Consider the following 16,275-nt stretch of genomic DNA (forward strand, 5'->3'; position numbering starts at 1 on the left):
TTGTCATTTCCATCACGTTCCTCCTCTCTCCTGCTCTTAGAAGTCCGTCTACATACGGTAACATTGTCACTCAGTTTGTCTCACACATTTTTAGCCTAAATCACGTTACAAAACTATGCAAGTATTTTTCCTCTTTTTTTTACCAGCTATGGTTGGACGTCATACAATACTACACTCCAGACAAAAGATAACACGAACCTTTTTCTTAGCTGCTTAGGAGTTCTCATTGTTGTGATCGTTTGCAACTTTCCACAACCTACTTAGTAATTTCTCCACATAGAGCCGAACTTCCCGACTGCCGAGAGTATTTTATTTATTCCAGAGACTTCACGTCCAATGTTTTTATTTTTTCTCCATCTATCAAAAGTTGGTCGACAGGTAGAAACGAAAAGTATTTTAAATACGCTGACAGAATGAAGAATCAGGATAATCATGAAGCATTCTGGAGTTGATCGCCACAAAAAGAATTACACTTTGGTAACAAAAATCACGGGATAGCGATATGCACATACACGTATGGCGTACACGAGCTAAAAAGGGCAGTCCATGGACGGGGCTGTCATTTGCACTCAGGTCATTCATGTGAAGAGGTTTCCGAGTTGACTATGACCGTACGGCAGGAATTAACACTGTGGACGTGGATTGAAAGTTGGAGCTATACACAAAGGACAATTCATTTCGGAAATCTTTAGGGAATTCAATATTCCGACATCCACTGTGTCAAGAGTGTGCCGAGAATACCAGATTGCAAGCTTTGCTTGTCACCACGGACAACGCTGTGGCCGATGGCCTTAACGACCGAGAGTCGCGGCGTTTATGTAGAGTTGTCAGTGCTGACACGCAAGCAACATTGCGTGAAGTAACCGCAGAAATCAATTTGGGGCGCACGACGAAGGTATCCGTAAGGACGGGGCTGTGAAATCTGGCGTTAATGGGCAATTGGCAGCAGAAGACCGACGCGAGTGCTTTTGTTAACAGCATCAGATCGCCGGCAGCGCCTCCCCTGCGCTCATAATTATATCGGTTGGACCCTTGAGGACTGTAAAACCTTTGTATGGTCACTTTAGTCTGGGTTTCGGTTAGTAACACCTGACGGTGGAGTTCGAGTGGAGCGCAGACCGATGAACCTGTCAACCCAAATTCTCAACTAGGCACTCTGCAAGACGGTAGTGGCTCCATAAGGGCGTGGCTCGTGTTTACGTGGAATGGGTTCAGATGGCTCTGAGCACTATGGGACTTAACATCTATGGTCAACAGTCCCCTAGAACTTAGAACTACTTAAACCTAACTAACCTAAGGACATCACACCACACCCAGTCATCACGAGGCAGAGAAAATCCCTGACCCCGCCGGGAATCGAACCCGGGAACCCGGGCGCGAGAAGCGAGAACGCTACCGCACGACAACGAGCTGCGGACGTGGAATGGGTCCTATGGACCATTTTAACCGATCATTGACTGCAGATAGTTATGTTCGACTACCAGGAGACTATTTGCAGCCACTCACGGACTTCATGTTCCCAAGAAACCCTGAAAGTTTTATGGATGACAATGCGGCATTTCACTGTGTCAACGTTATTCACGATTGGTTTGCAGAACATTCTGGACAAATCGAATGAATGACATGACCACGCAGACCACCTGGCATGAATACAATGGAACGTTTGTGGGACATACCCGAGAGGTCAGTTCCTGCACCGACATTAATTTTGCAATTACGGGCGGCTATAGAGGCATCTTGGCTCAGTATGTCTGCAGCGATCTGTTGAGTCCATGCCGCGTCGAGCTGCTACATTGCGCCTAATAAATAAGGCCAGACATGAAGTTAGGAAGTATCTCATGAGTTCTGTCACCTCATTGTAAGTGATAAAACTTTCACTCCATTCAGAACTGATGCCCATCATCACCATCACCGTGAGGTATGATGCCCACGTGCACCAATACTCTCTTGTAGAATTTTAGAACATGTTTTTTGCTCGAGTATCATGTCGTTTTTGGAAACCCAGAATCTACTATGTAGGAATCAACATGGATTCGGGAAACAGCGATCGTCTGAGATCCAACTCGCTTTATTTGTTCATGAGACCCAAAAAATATTAGATACAGGCTCCCAGGTAGATGCTATTTTTCTTGACTTCTGGAAGGCGTTCGATACAGTTCCGCACTGTCGCCTGATAAACAAAGTAAGAGCCTACGTAATATCAGACCAGCTGTGTGGCTGGATTGAAGAGTTTTTAGCAAACAGAACACAGCATGTTGTTATCAATGGAGAGACGTCTACAGACGTTAAAGTAACCTCTGGCGTGCCACAGGGGAGTGTTATGGGACCATTGCTTTTCACAATATATATAAATGACCTAGTAGATAGTGTCGGAAGTTCCATGCGGCTTTTCGCGGATGATGCTGTAGTATACAGAGAAGTTGCAGCATTAGAAAATTGTAGCGAAATGCAGGAAGATCTGCAGCGGATAGGCACTTGGTGCAGGGAGTGGCAACTGTCCCTTAACATAGACAAATGTAATGTATTGCGAATACATAGAAAGAAGGATCCTTTATTGTATGATTATATGATAGTGAACAAACACTGGTAGCAGTTACTTCTGTAAAATATCTGTGAGTATGCGTGCGGAACGATTTGAAGTGGAATGATCATATAAAATTAATTGTTGGTAAGGCGGGTACCAGGTTGAGATTCATTGGGAGAGTGCTTAGAAAATGTAGTCCATCGACAAGGGAGGTGGCTTACAAACCACTCGTTCGACCTATGCTTGAGTATTGCTCATCAGTGTGGGATCTGTACCAGATCGGGTTGACGGAGGAGATAGAGAAGATCCAAAGAAGAGCGGCGCGTTTCGTCACAGGGTTATTTGGTAACCGTCATAGCGTTACGGACATGTTTAATAAACTCAAGTGGCAGACTCTGCAAGAGAGGCGCTCTGCATCGCGGTGTAGCTTGCTCGCCAGGTTTCGAGACGGTGCATTTCTGGATGAGGTATCGAATACATTGCTTCCCCCTACTTATACCTCCCGAGGAGATCACGAATGTAAAATTAGAGAGATTAGAGCGCGCACGGAGGCTTTCAGACAGTCGTTCTTCCCGCGAACCGTACGCGACTGGAACAGGAAAGGGAGGTAATGACAGTGGCACGTAAAGTGCCCTCCGCCACACACCGTTGGGTGGCTTGCGGAGTATAAATGTAGATGTAGATGTAGATGTTGTATTCTTTGTCACATGGAAAGCTAAAAGCCTGTGAATGTTATCTTGAGGAATTCCGTGCTATGCCTAAAACACATGTTGCTTTCATTCATGAATATCGTTGGCCGGAGTCTCGTATACGTCTGTACATCTCTTTGCAGACATACTATGTGGCTGACAGATCGGGCGGATCAGTAAAGGATCTGTACACTGCTCAAGGCGTGTGAACTGCAGTGTGAGGTCTTGCGCTATCTTGCTGCAATATGCTATCTGGTCCCCTGGTCATGACGGATATGACAAGAGGATTTACCAATCTACCCACAAACTGGAGGAATTCACCTTCTCTTCAACAAAAACCAAAACAGCCCAACTGCCATATTCTCTGTTGGTCCAGTTTTGAACGGTATGGCAAGAGGATTTACCATTCTTGCAAATACTGCAAGAATTCATCCTTCCTTCAACAAATACAAAATAGCGCTCCTGCCGTATCGTCTGTCGGTCCAGTTTTGAAGAGTATCCAAGAGGGTTCACCAATCTTGTCACATATGGCGAAAATTCACTCTCCCTTCAACAAGTATCAAATCAGCCCTACTGCCATATTCTCTGTTTTTCCAGCAGTTTTGAAAGGTATAACAGGTTTTACCAATCTTGCCACATGTTGCAAGAATACACCCTTCCTTCAACAACTCCCAAATCAGCGCTACAGTCATATCCTCTGTTGAAGGGCGTGACAAGAAGTTTTACCAGTCTTACCACATACTGCCGAGAATTCACCCTCCCTTCAAGAGCTACTAAAGCAGCCATATTCTCTGTTGACCCAGTTTGGAGTAGGTTCCTCACAACTGAGCAGTAATCTGGGATGGGTTGCTCAAATGTTTTGTAAGCGACCTCTGTTGCAAACTAACTACATTTGACCAGTATCCTGAGTCAGTGTGTTCATTCCACTTCATATCCTTACAGGTTGTTACAAGCAAGGTTTTTTATATGAGTTGACTGATTCCGTTTGTGGCTCACTGATATTAAAGTTCTAAACATTTCGAGAAAGTTCCCAGTCATTAAACCACTTTGAAATTTTATGGGGGTCTGACAGCATATTTGTGCACTGTTTTCTTTCGAAAAGTACGTCATTATAGACAACTGCATTATCTTCAAAATGTCTAACAATGTTTTCCACAAAGTCATTAATAAACAACATAAACAGCAAAGATCGTAACAGACTTCCTTGGAATAAACATTAAGTTAACTTCTATATTTGTCGGCCGAGCAGTTCTGAGCGCTTCAATCTGGAGCCGCGCGACCGCTACGGTCGCAGGTTCGAATCCTGCCTCGGGCATGGATGTGTGTGATGTCCTTAGTTTAGTTAGGTTTAAGTAGTTCTAAGTTCTAGGGGACTGATGATCTCAGATGTTGAGTCCCATAGTGCTCAGAGCCAATTTTTCAATATTTGTCAATCACTTTCCGTTCATAATAAAATACTGTTTGTTCTCTGCAGAGAAATCCTTATTCCAGCCACAAATGTTCTTTATTACGCCACGTAACAGTGCTTTTTAACAATGACTCAAATTTCTGTCGGTGCTTGAAAGACCATAATAGCAGTTCCAAAACCAGAACAGTTACTAATGTTCTGAAAAAACATACGTATCTCGTCACGAACTGCTTTTCGGTTTCTTAGGCCATCGTCAGATGACAACTGAATGTCGCAAACACGGATGTTATGACGAGCGACTTACACAGGTATTATTTAAACAGAAGATACAAAAGATCAAAAAATGATGACGTGAAGTGTGTTTACATATGAAAGTATGACATTTTCGAGTCATGCAGAAATAGTTATATTTTAACAAAAACAAAGTTTTGAAGGGGAGGTGTGTTTGACAACAGATGTAAAATGAAGATAGAATTTAAAATTTTAATTACCTATTTTATGACTCAAACTTAATTTAAGAGGAGGAAGAAGGAAATTGAGTTTAGTTATGTGATACTAAGCTGGGAATGTATGTCATACGTTTATTTGGCAACAAGTATTTGTGATAGGGTCATCTTTCGGCAATTTCTTAACAGGGTGTAAAGCTTGACATTCTGCATCTTATGGGTGGCTTCAGTTAAAATATGTTCAGCAAAATTCGAATCTTTCTTTCTTCATCTCCAGCTTCTCTAATGTTCGTGTAACCTAACTGCCACGGCACGTACTTTTATTAAGAATCTTTGGCGTCACAGAAAGTCAAAGGATAGTTTCGCGCTGAATGATGTACTAGTTTTTGGATTTCACAGCTGCGTCTGGGAATCTCCTTCATTTAATGTTGTAGTCTTCTTGAAACTTATACTGAATTGATACGTTTATCCGTTTGATTGTGGGAAAGATGGGAGTTCGATCTGCGAAGATCATTTTTTTCTGGAGCACGATAGCAACAAAATGCTTGGTGCCAGCACACGCATGCTGTTTAGTTAAATATCCCCATCTGGCCGGAAGATCATCATCCGCTGTGTCAGATTCATTTACTTCTTGAAGACATAGTGGAGACGTTTGTATTTTATTCCAAAACAGAAATTCGTCGTTGTCAATACGCGGTAATTACATGTGTTCCCTCTGGGATAAAGGACACAGCTCTGCCGTGCATTAACTTTCGTAGCTGTGGAGTACTGTGCCAGCAGCAAAGCCGCCATGGATATTAGTGAAATACAGCGCAGCGTGGCGTGAAATGTTATCGTACAGGACCACCCTCGCCTGATTATTGAAGCCAATGTATTAACGATCTCTATTTAATTGTACGAATTGATTATAATTAAAACAAAAAGATGACGAGCAACATATGGTAATTGCGAGGCAGACATGACCATATTAGCTACAAAATTCATTCGTGCCTTCTATCTTCGTTCATTCACTCGTATAAAATACCTAGCTGGCATACGGAATGATACTGGATATATAAATATTGGTCTGAAGGATGGAACCATGACACTCCATGTTCGCATCACTAACAGATTATAATCCTAAATTGAAGACTGACTCTTCCACAACGAAGCGAAAGACGTGATCCGAATTTAAATGTGGTCGCTATACATCTTTTGTAGTGAAATAGGAAATTCATATTGACTGCTATGAAAGAGAATGGTACTATGCTCGTTAGCTTCATGATACAAGTAAAATTGTATTCGTGTTAGGCGTTATAGAGTGGTAACTCAAAATGTGCCTCTACTCAGAACATGCTTGTATATTAGAGCTCAGTCAGTCATCATAAATTACACCGTTGTTTCTGTTTATTCACGTGCAAGCTGTTACCAAGCGAACTTGAAATTTATGCTTGACATTCCATGTTTAAAGATAACATACATTATGGGTTACTCAAGTCACTACAGTATGTACTCTCAGCCCCACAATCCTTCAGTATCTTGTCTATCATACAGGGTAAATTCTATTTGATGCAGTGCATTACATCATTGATGATTTTTTAAATTCAGCATTTAAATGTGTAGTGTTCTTTACAGTATAAAAACACGAGTTCTACTACTTTATTAATTGCTGGTTTTTACCAATGTCATTTACTTCTAGTTACTGCTGTTACTATCCGCTTCCATAGCAGAGTTCGCGTGCTCTCGTCTTTGTGGTGGTGTTCAATGCGATGGTAAGCCGTTTCGAATCCGGGTTGTGGACGCAATTTTCACTGCCAAAATCTGGCCGGCAAGGGGTTCAGAAAGGGTGGCGGAAAAATCTCGATCACCAGTGATTGCACCAATGTCATGCATTAAATTTGATATTGCCTGACAGTGCCACGTGCTGTTTAGGCGTGTGACAATATTATATGTATGTGTTGCCTGTTGTACAAACTATTTACATGCTGCAGCCGCTATGAATGAAGACACAAAGGAATTAAGGCCATAAGCTGTCTTAGTCATTGATTTATATAAATGGGTCAAATTGAAGATACGTGCCATATTGGGATTCGAACCCGGGTCACCTGCCTACCAGGCACTTGCGCTGAGGACTACACCATCCGGAGACTGCGGTCAGTACGACCACACGGACTGTCTCAGGACGCCTCCCATCAACTCAAATCTCAGCTTATACAACACACACTACTAATCTATCGCCCCCGCTCATTAGCTTCATTATTCGCGGCATCTCGCCGATTCACGTAAAAATTCGAGCTTGCTGTGCATCTGCGTTGCAGGGGTCATTGGCTGTCTTCGCTTTAATCACATACACTGCTGGCCACCGTAAATGGAACACCAAGAAAGACAAGAGGTAGCACAACAAAATTTATTTTGTAGATAACATGTTGACCAAGTATCAAATGATTACGTTTACAGACGTCTGTGACATGTGGTTCCTGCCAGAATCAGTAGCCAGAGTAGCCGCCATTGTTGGAGATCACCGCTGCCACACGTCTCGGCATTGAGTCAAAGAGACGTTGGATGTGTTCCTGGGGTACAGCAGCCCAAGCAGCTTACACACGTTGCCAAAGATCATCTCGTGTGGCAGCTGCGGATGTAATCTGGGTCACTCGTTGAGCAACCATGGACCACATGTTTTCTATCGGCGAAAGATCCGGAGAGCGAGCCGGCCAGGGAAGCAATTCAATCTGGTTATTGACGAAGAACCTTTGGACAATGCGTGCCACGTGTGGTCGCGCATTATCCTGTTGAAATATGGCTGTGGCTGAGCCCTGAAGGTAAGGAAGGACAACTGGCTCCAGCACCTCGGATATGTAGCGCCGGCTATTTAAAGTACCGGCAATGCGTACTAGAGGCGTGCGAGAGTAATATCCAATACCGCCCCATACCATAATACCCGGTGCAAGACCAGTGTGGCGGTGCATAATGCAGCTGTCCAGCATCCTCTCTCCACGGTGTCTCCACACTCGAATCCGACCATCGTGGTGCTGCAGACAGAAGCGTTCCTCGTCAGTAAAGACAACGTCATTCCATTCTGCCGTCCACATCTGTCTGTCATCACACCATTGGCGACGGAGACGTCTGTGGTTCTGCGTCAATGGTAGACGAAGCAATGGACGTCTTGCGGACAGACCACTCTGCTGTAAACGGCGTCGAATGGTACGCGCAGACACTGGATGATGCGTTACAGACGCATTGTGCTGTGCTATGGTTCGGGATGTCACTGAGCGATCCGTCACTGCCATGCGCACAATTTGCCTATCAGCACGTGCAGTGGTGCACCGAGGTGAATGCGATCGACCACCTCGGTCCGTCGTACCCTCCTGCAGCCAACGGTCACATATACGCATTACAGTTGTTTGGTTTCGTCCAACAGGACTAGCGATTTCTCTGTATGATAATCCACAATCTCGGTAAGCCACTATCCTTCCTCTGTCGAACTCGGATACTTGATCAAACGATGTTCGCTGTTGTCTACGAGGCATAACTGATCGTCTTGTGAAACAACCACAAGGTAAACACACGTGCCGAACGTACACTCGTCGAAATCGCCAAGCCTTAAATGGCGCTATGAGGTGGCGCCACAGGCGCGCGTGATGTGCGTCTGCGCTGAAATTCTAATCAGTTGCATATCTCATCGCTGCAAACCCATTGTGTAAATTTCACTTGATTCGGATGCTTCCTTCAGGGTGTTGCATTTACGGTGGCCAGCAGTGTATATGTGACGTCTGTCATTTCTGACTGCCCGCTGACAGAAAGTGTCTTTAATTCCTGTGTGACACCTCAGTTATGTGACTGAATTCGTGATTTCCTGTGAGAGAGGTCACAGTTAGTAGTGAGTGAGTGAGTGAGTGACGGAAAGGCATCAAGAAAAACGTGATTTCTGGCGCTCCCCAAGGTAGTGTTACAGGTCCTCTGCTGTTCCTTATGTATATAAACGATTTAGGAGACAATCTGAGCAGCAGTCTTAGTTTGTTTGCAGATGATGGTGTCGTTTATCGACTAGTAGACTCATCAGAAGGTCAAAACAAATTGCGAAACGATTAGAAATTTGGCACTTGACCATAAATAATGAAAAGTGTGAGGTTATCCACATGAGTGCAAAAAGGAATCTATTAAACTTCGGTTATACGATCAATCAGTCAAATCTGAAGACGGTAGATTCGTCTTAATACAATTACGAACAAGTTAAATTGGAAAGAACATGTAGTAAATATTACGGGGAAGGCAAACCAGAGACTGCGTTTTATTGGCAGAACAGAAAGAAAATGTAACAGGTCTACTAAAGGGAGTGCCTACACTACGCTTGTCCGTCCTTTTTTTGGAGTACTACAGCGCGGTCTGGGATCCTTACCAGATAAGATTGACGGAGTACACAGAGAAAGTTCAAAGAAGAACAGCACGTTTTGTGTTATCGCGAAATAGGGGACAGAATGTCAGCGACATGATATAGGATTTGGGATGTCAGAGACAGCAAAGGACTTGGAGGGACAGTTGAACGGAATGGACAGTGTCTTGAAAGGAGGGTATAAGATGAACATCAACAAAAGCAAAACGAGGATAATGGAATGTAGTCGAATTAAGTCGGGTGATGGTCGAAGTAGAGAGGATATAAAATATAGACTGTCAATGGCAAGGAAAGCATTTCTGAAAAAGAGAAATTTGTTTACATTGAGTATAGATTTAAATGTCAGTAAGTCATTTCTGAAAGTATTTGTATGGAGTGTAGCCATGTGTGGAAGTGAAACGTGGGCGATAAATAGTTTAGACAAGAAGAGAATAGAAGCTTTCGAAATGTGGTGCTACAGAAGAATGCTGAAGATAAGATGGGTAGATCACATAACTAATGAGGAGGTATTGAATAGAACTGGGGAGAAGAGGAACTTGTGGCACAACTTGACTAGAAGAAGGGATCGATTGGTAGGACATGTTCTGAGACATCGAGGGATCACCAATTTAGTATTGGAGGGCAGCGTGGAGGGTAAAAATCGTAGAGTGACACCAAGAGATGAATACACTAAGCAGATTCAGAAGGATGTAGGCTGCAGTAGGTACTGGGAGATGATGAAGCTTGCACAGGAAAGAGTCTCATGGAGAGCTGCATCAAACCAATCTCTGGACTGAAGACCACAACAACAACAACAACATTAAAACAAAGGCGTTTCTCATTGCGGCGGAATCTTCTCACAAAATTCCAATCACCAACTTTCTCCTCCGAATACGAAAATGTTTTGTTGTCACCGTTTTTTGCTACTGGATACTCATTTTGTTTTTAACGACACATATTTAATTTATTCACAATAGGCATAATCTGTGGTTTTCATTTTTCTGTTCTTTTTATATCCATTGGTTATTCCATAGGAAGTACATGAAACCGGTACTGGTTTCCAATTAATTGTAGGCCCCATTTATACATTTCGCAGCGTATCACCCTTCATGTTGCGCACTTCACACGTCCGTGCCTAACTTGTTCAGAAACAAAATATACATTCTGGTGCTGGGAGGCATCGGGTGTAACTTTAGCGGCCTAACTGGAAAGGTTGTTTCCTTCCCTCACTATGGAACCAAGTGTGACAGTTACGTGTTGAGCGTAGAGAACTGTAATATGTGTGTGTACGTAAATTGGTGTGATGTTTGTGGTGTATGGTTACGATGATGGTGATAACGTTGATGATGATGAGAGAAGGGAGAGGGTGAAACCCAGTGTCGGAACATAGTTTACTCCTGTCGAATATCACCAAAGAGTCTGCCGAGCTTAACACCTCCATCCGACGGATGGATGATCCTCAGTGGTGTCACATTAAGACAAAGACGTTAGTAGCCAGTAAGCACTGACATATATCGATGGGGTAAGTACAAAATCTGTACCGGACTGGGATTCGAACCCAAGCCTCCTGCTTACTAGGCAGCTGTGCTGACCATTTGGACACAAAATACCCAAGCACGCCTTCCATCAGATCCAAATCTCAACTTATACCACACACTACTGGTACAGTGCTCCTGGTCCTTAGTCTCATTACGAACAGGACCTCACCAATTGCCACAAGCGTTCGAGCTTGGTGTGCGTCCAATCCAGGGATCATTGGTCGTCTTCGCCTTAATTACATATACACTCCTGGAAATGGAAAAAATAACACATTGACACCGGTGTGTCAGACCCACCATACTTGCTCCGGACACTGCGAGAGGGCTGTACAAGCAATGATCACACGCACGGCACGGCGGACACACCAGGAACCGCGGTGTTGGCCGTCGAATGGCGCTAGCTGCGCAGCATTTGTGCACCGCCGCCGTCAGTGTCAGCCAGTTTGCCGTGGCATACGGAGCTCCATCGCAGTCTTTAACACTGGTAGCATGCCGCGACAGCGTGGACGTGAACCGTATGTGCAGTTGACGGACTTTGAGCGAGGGCGTATAGTGGGCATGCGGGAGGCCGGGTGGACGTACCGCCGAATTGCTCAACACGTGGGGCGTGAGGTCTCCACAGTACATCGATGTTGTCGCCAGTGGTCGGCGGAAGGTGCACGTGCCCGTCGACCTGGGACCGGACCGCAGCGACGCACGGATGCACGCCAAGACCGTAGGATCCTACGCAGTGCCGTAGGGGACCGCACCGCCACTTCCCAGCAAATTAGGGACACTGTTGCTCCTGGGGTATCGGCGAGGACCATTCGCAACCGTCTCCATGAAGCTGGGCTACGGTCCCGCACACCGTTAGGCCGTCTTCCGCTCACGCCCCAACATCGTGCAGCCCGCCTCCAGTGGTGTCGCGACAGGCGTGAATGGAGGGACGAATGGAGACGTGTCGTCTTCAGCGATGAGAGTCGCTTCTGCCTTGGTGCCAATGATGGTCGTATGCGTGTTTGGCGCCGTGCAGGTGAGCGCCACAATCAGGACTGCATACGACCGAGGCACACAGGGCCAACACCCGGCATCATGGTGTGGGGAGCGATCTCCTACACCGGCCGTACACCACTGGTGATCGTCGAGGGGACACTGAATAGTGCACGGTACATCCAAACCGTCATCGAACCCTTCGTTCTACCATTCCTAGACCGGCAAGGGAACTTGCTGTTCCAACAGGACAATGCACGTCCGCATGTATCCCGTGCCACCCAACGTGCTCTAGAAGGTGTAAGTCAACTACCCTGGCCAGCAAGATCTCCGGATCTGTCCCCCATTGAGCATGTTTGGGACTGGATGAAGCGTCGTCTCACGCGGTCTGCACGTCCAGCACGAACGCTGGTCCAACTGAGGCGCCAGGTGGAAATGGCATGGCAAGCCGTTCCACAGGACTACATCCAGCATCTCTACGATCGTCTCCATGGGAGGATAGCAGCCTGCATTGCTGCGAATGGTGGATATACACTGTACTAGTGCCGACATTGTGCATGCTCTGTTGCCTGTGTCTATGTGCCTGTGGTTCTGTCAGTGTGATCATGTGATGTATCTGACCCCAGGAATGTGTCAATAAAGTTTCCCCTTCCTGGGACAATGAATTCACGGTTTTCTTATTTCAATTTCCAGGAGTGTATTTCTACCCACACTGCTCAACAAAAGTTTGGAATACTATCGTAAAATGTGGTCTACGGTACTAGAGCTCTCATTGACCTAGGCACTAAATGCATTATCCAGTTAGGGCCCATACTGGACGGCATTTACCTGTTAAATGCTTTGTGGCAGTTTCCCAGTCACGTAAACATACCGCTGCCGTAGCGGAACGTCGCTAGCAGGTCAGAATCGACAATAGCTTCATTCAGTTTGTGTTCAGCACTGCAGTAATATACCACGAAGAGGCATACGTCACTTTGATAGAGTCAGGACAGTTGCTTGACTTTCAGGAGGTCATACGCAGCAAGATGTTGCCAGACGTTTACATGTCACTCAAAGTGGTGTGTCCGAAGTGTGGAGAAAGTGCAGAGAGACGGCATTGTGAAAGAAAGAAGTCGTAGTGGTCGTCTTCGTATGACAACACCAGTGCAAGATCATTTCCTTCAACTGTCGCCTCACAGGCCCCCAACATCAGCTGCCAGAAATATTGCAAATGACTTCTTCCGGGCAACAGGTATTCGTATGTCTGATCAGTGTGTAGAAAATTGCAACAGGGTGGTCTTCATTCCACAAGACCAATGAGATGTTTTACACTGAACCAGTGGAACCGACGCAATGGAAGGAGCTGGGATTTTGCACATCGGCATTGGGCCATCGCACAATGGAGTAATGTCATGTTTGTTGACGAGACCAGGATTGATTTGCGACATTTTGAATTTTTTTGAAGAAGCTTGTAACGGAACATATTAAAGGCTTTACTTTAATGAAGTATGCGATCCCTTCCAAATTCAACCAGTTTAATGAGTATTTACGATTATAGAAAAGTTATTGTGTATGTTAACAATGATTGCACAACATGTCTCCATAAACAGTCAACCCATTAAATTATACTGAATAACTGACCCACACAAAAGTTAATATCACTTGATCACTGATACAGCAAATGTCATCATGTAAAAACACTAAGTTCATCTTAAATAATTAATATGAAGTACGAAAAATAGTGGCCAACTTAGGTATTTTGGATCTCCTTAAATAAAAATCACCCAGTGAAACCTATTTGTTCACTAGGAGCGTTTTCACTCAGTATTCACGTAATCAATCCTATTTTGGACGAAAACCAATGTAATTCTTCATAATTCATGTTACTTACTTATTTATGCAAATTAGAGAAGTCAATTGACAAACTTCTAAAAAACGGCCTTTTTGTAACAGAGAATTATTCTGTCAAGTCAACAAATCTGTCTGTCATTTTCATAACATGTTAAATTATGTCACTCGATGCAAATTAATAACTTTTCTGCACAAATTATGATAACAGATGTACATGTGACTCATAAACTATATCTCTCTTTAGTAGTTCTTTGACAATGTTATAAATACAAGCAGCGAGAAGGGTCGAAGGGCAGTCGGAGGCAGTCAGGGCAGTCGGAATGTCACTTTGGGTGAAGTGTGTTACTGTGTTATTGTTTGGCAAAACAATGCAAAGAACATGTAAAGGAAGTACTACTTTGTGTTGTGTTATGGTCTTTGGTGGACAGTGGAATTAATATGGCCACTAAAGTAATAAATGTTTGATGTTTACATATGTGTTGGTTTCGCTCGTTCTTTATCATCAAAAGCACATGAAAAACACGGGACCTCATGTGTTTACCCTAGACAACCAGATTTAGAGCCAGCATCAGCATCGAGACACAGCAGAGATCCAGCAAGCAGCAGCGATTACTACAATACAATACATTGTAATGGCGCCAACCTAACATCAAGTGCTAACAAGCTCCGTAAATTGGAGTGAAATAGTGCGATAACAGCAATTAGCAATATCTACGACCAGGCGGACCATTTACAAGCTCTAGACGACATCAGGAGCGCAGATCAGTTCAGAAAGTCCTCCTTTTTCAGCTGGAAGTGTAATGTTCTGGGTGACAATAATGATGGGACAGCAGACCCCTCTAATCCCCGTCAACGGAAATTTGACTGGTCCCCGATACCTCGAACACGTCCTAAAAACGATTGGAAGATGTGAAGTCGGTGACAAGTTTATGCTAGTTGATGACAATGCAAGACCACACCGCACTGTAGCAGATGCAACATCAACCGAATGCATGGACCAGAACAGTCCCCAAACATGAATTCAACTGAGCATGCGTGGGAGCTGTTGAAGGTGGCCATTGTACAACGTCCGAAACCACGTGACAATCTTCAGGACTTGATGAAGCTGCCATTGAGGAGTGGGACCTCTGACCCCACGATAAACTTGTTGCTCTCATCCAGAACGTGCCTCGCAGTGTGTAGGAGCTCATCCGTGTACGGGGAGGATATTATCACTACTAAAGACTGATACTCATCACAATGAGATAAAGATATTCACTTTATTTGTTTTCAGTGCGTACACTTATGAGAGAGACTGTTTTGTTTTGTAACGATTTTTTGCAACCAACCAAAGCCGTTCTTCTTTCCAAGAGGAATTATATTTGTTTTGTTAGCAAGGTATTGTACAAACCTTGTAAGTAGGCTGTTTAGGTTTTCTTATTGGTAACGCCACGTAGCGCTCTGTATGAAAATCACTGGCTGTGCTGTGTGCAATCTGTGGCTAGTTTGCATTGTTGTCTGCCATTGTAGTGTTGGGCAGCTGGATGTTAACAGCGTGTAGCGTTGCGCAGTTGGAGGTGAGCCGCCAGCAGTGGTGGATGTGGGGAGAGAAATGGCGAAGTTTTGAAATTTGTAAGACTGGATGTCATGAACTGCTATATATATTATGACTTTGGAACACTATTAAGGTAAATACATTGTTTGTTCTCTGTCAAAATCTTTCATTTGCTAACTATGCCCATCAGTAGTTAGTGCCTTCAGTAGTTTGAATCTTTTATTTAGCCGACAGTAGTGGCGCTCGCTGTATTGCAGTAGTTCGAGTAACGAAGATTTTTGGCAAGGTAAGTGATTTGTGAAAGGTATAGGTTAATGTTAGTCAGGGCCATTCTTTTGTAGGGAGTTTTGAAAGTCAGATTGCGTTGCGCTAAAAATATTGTGTGTCAGTTTAAGCACAGTCATGTATAATTTTTCTAAGGGGACGTTTCATATGTCGCATTTCTCTCCCTACATCCACCCCTGCTGGCGGCTCAGCTCCAACTGCGCAATGCTACACGCTGTTAACATCCCGCTGCCCAACACTACAATGGCAGACAACAATGCAAACTAGCCACAGTCTGCACACAGCACAGCCAGTGATTTTCATACAGAGCGCTATGTGGCGTTACCAATAAGAAAACCTAAACAGCCTACTTACAACCTCAGTGGGTGTACTATAAGTAAACATCGTAGTAAACTCTATGATACTTCAAACATTTGTTGAGGTTCGTATTTATATGCTAAGGTCGTATAATAATACAGGTGTAGAAGTATGAAACTGGAATTTGGTTGCAGTAATTACACATCTATTGTTTGAAATTAACAAATTATATTTTGTTCAAAATAATCGCCATTGCTACTTATACATTTCTCCCAACTCTCCGGCAGGCTATGAACGGTACGCCAAAAAGAGCAGTTCTTCTTTCGAAACGAACCAGTCAGTGAGCCATTTTCGTACATTTTCATATGACTTGATGCGTTGTTCAGTAACAGCGTGTCCCAGTGATG

This window comes from Schistocerca nitens, chromosome 10 (assembly GCF_023898315.1).
Source record: "Schistocerca nitens isolate TAMUIC-IGC-003100 chromosome 10, iqSchNite1.1, whole genome shotgun sequence".
Taxonomy (NCBI): Eukaryota; Metazoa; Arthropoda; class Insecta; order Orthoptera; family Acrididae; genus Schistocerca; species Schistocerca nitens.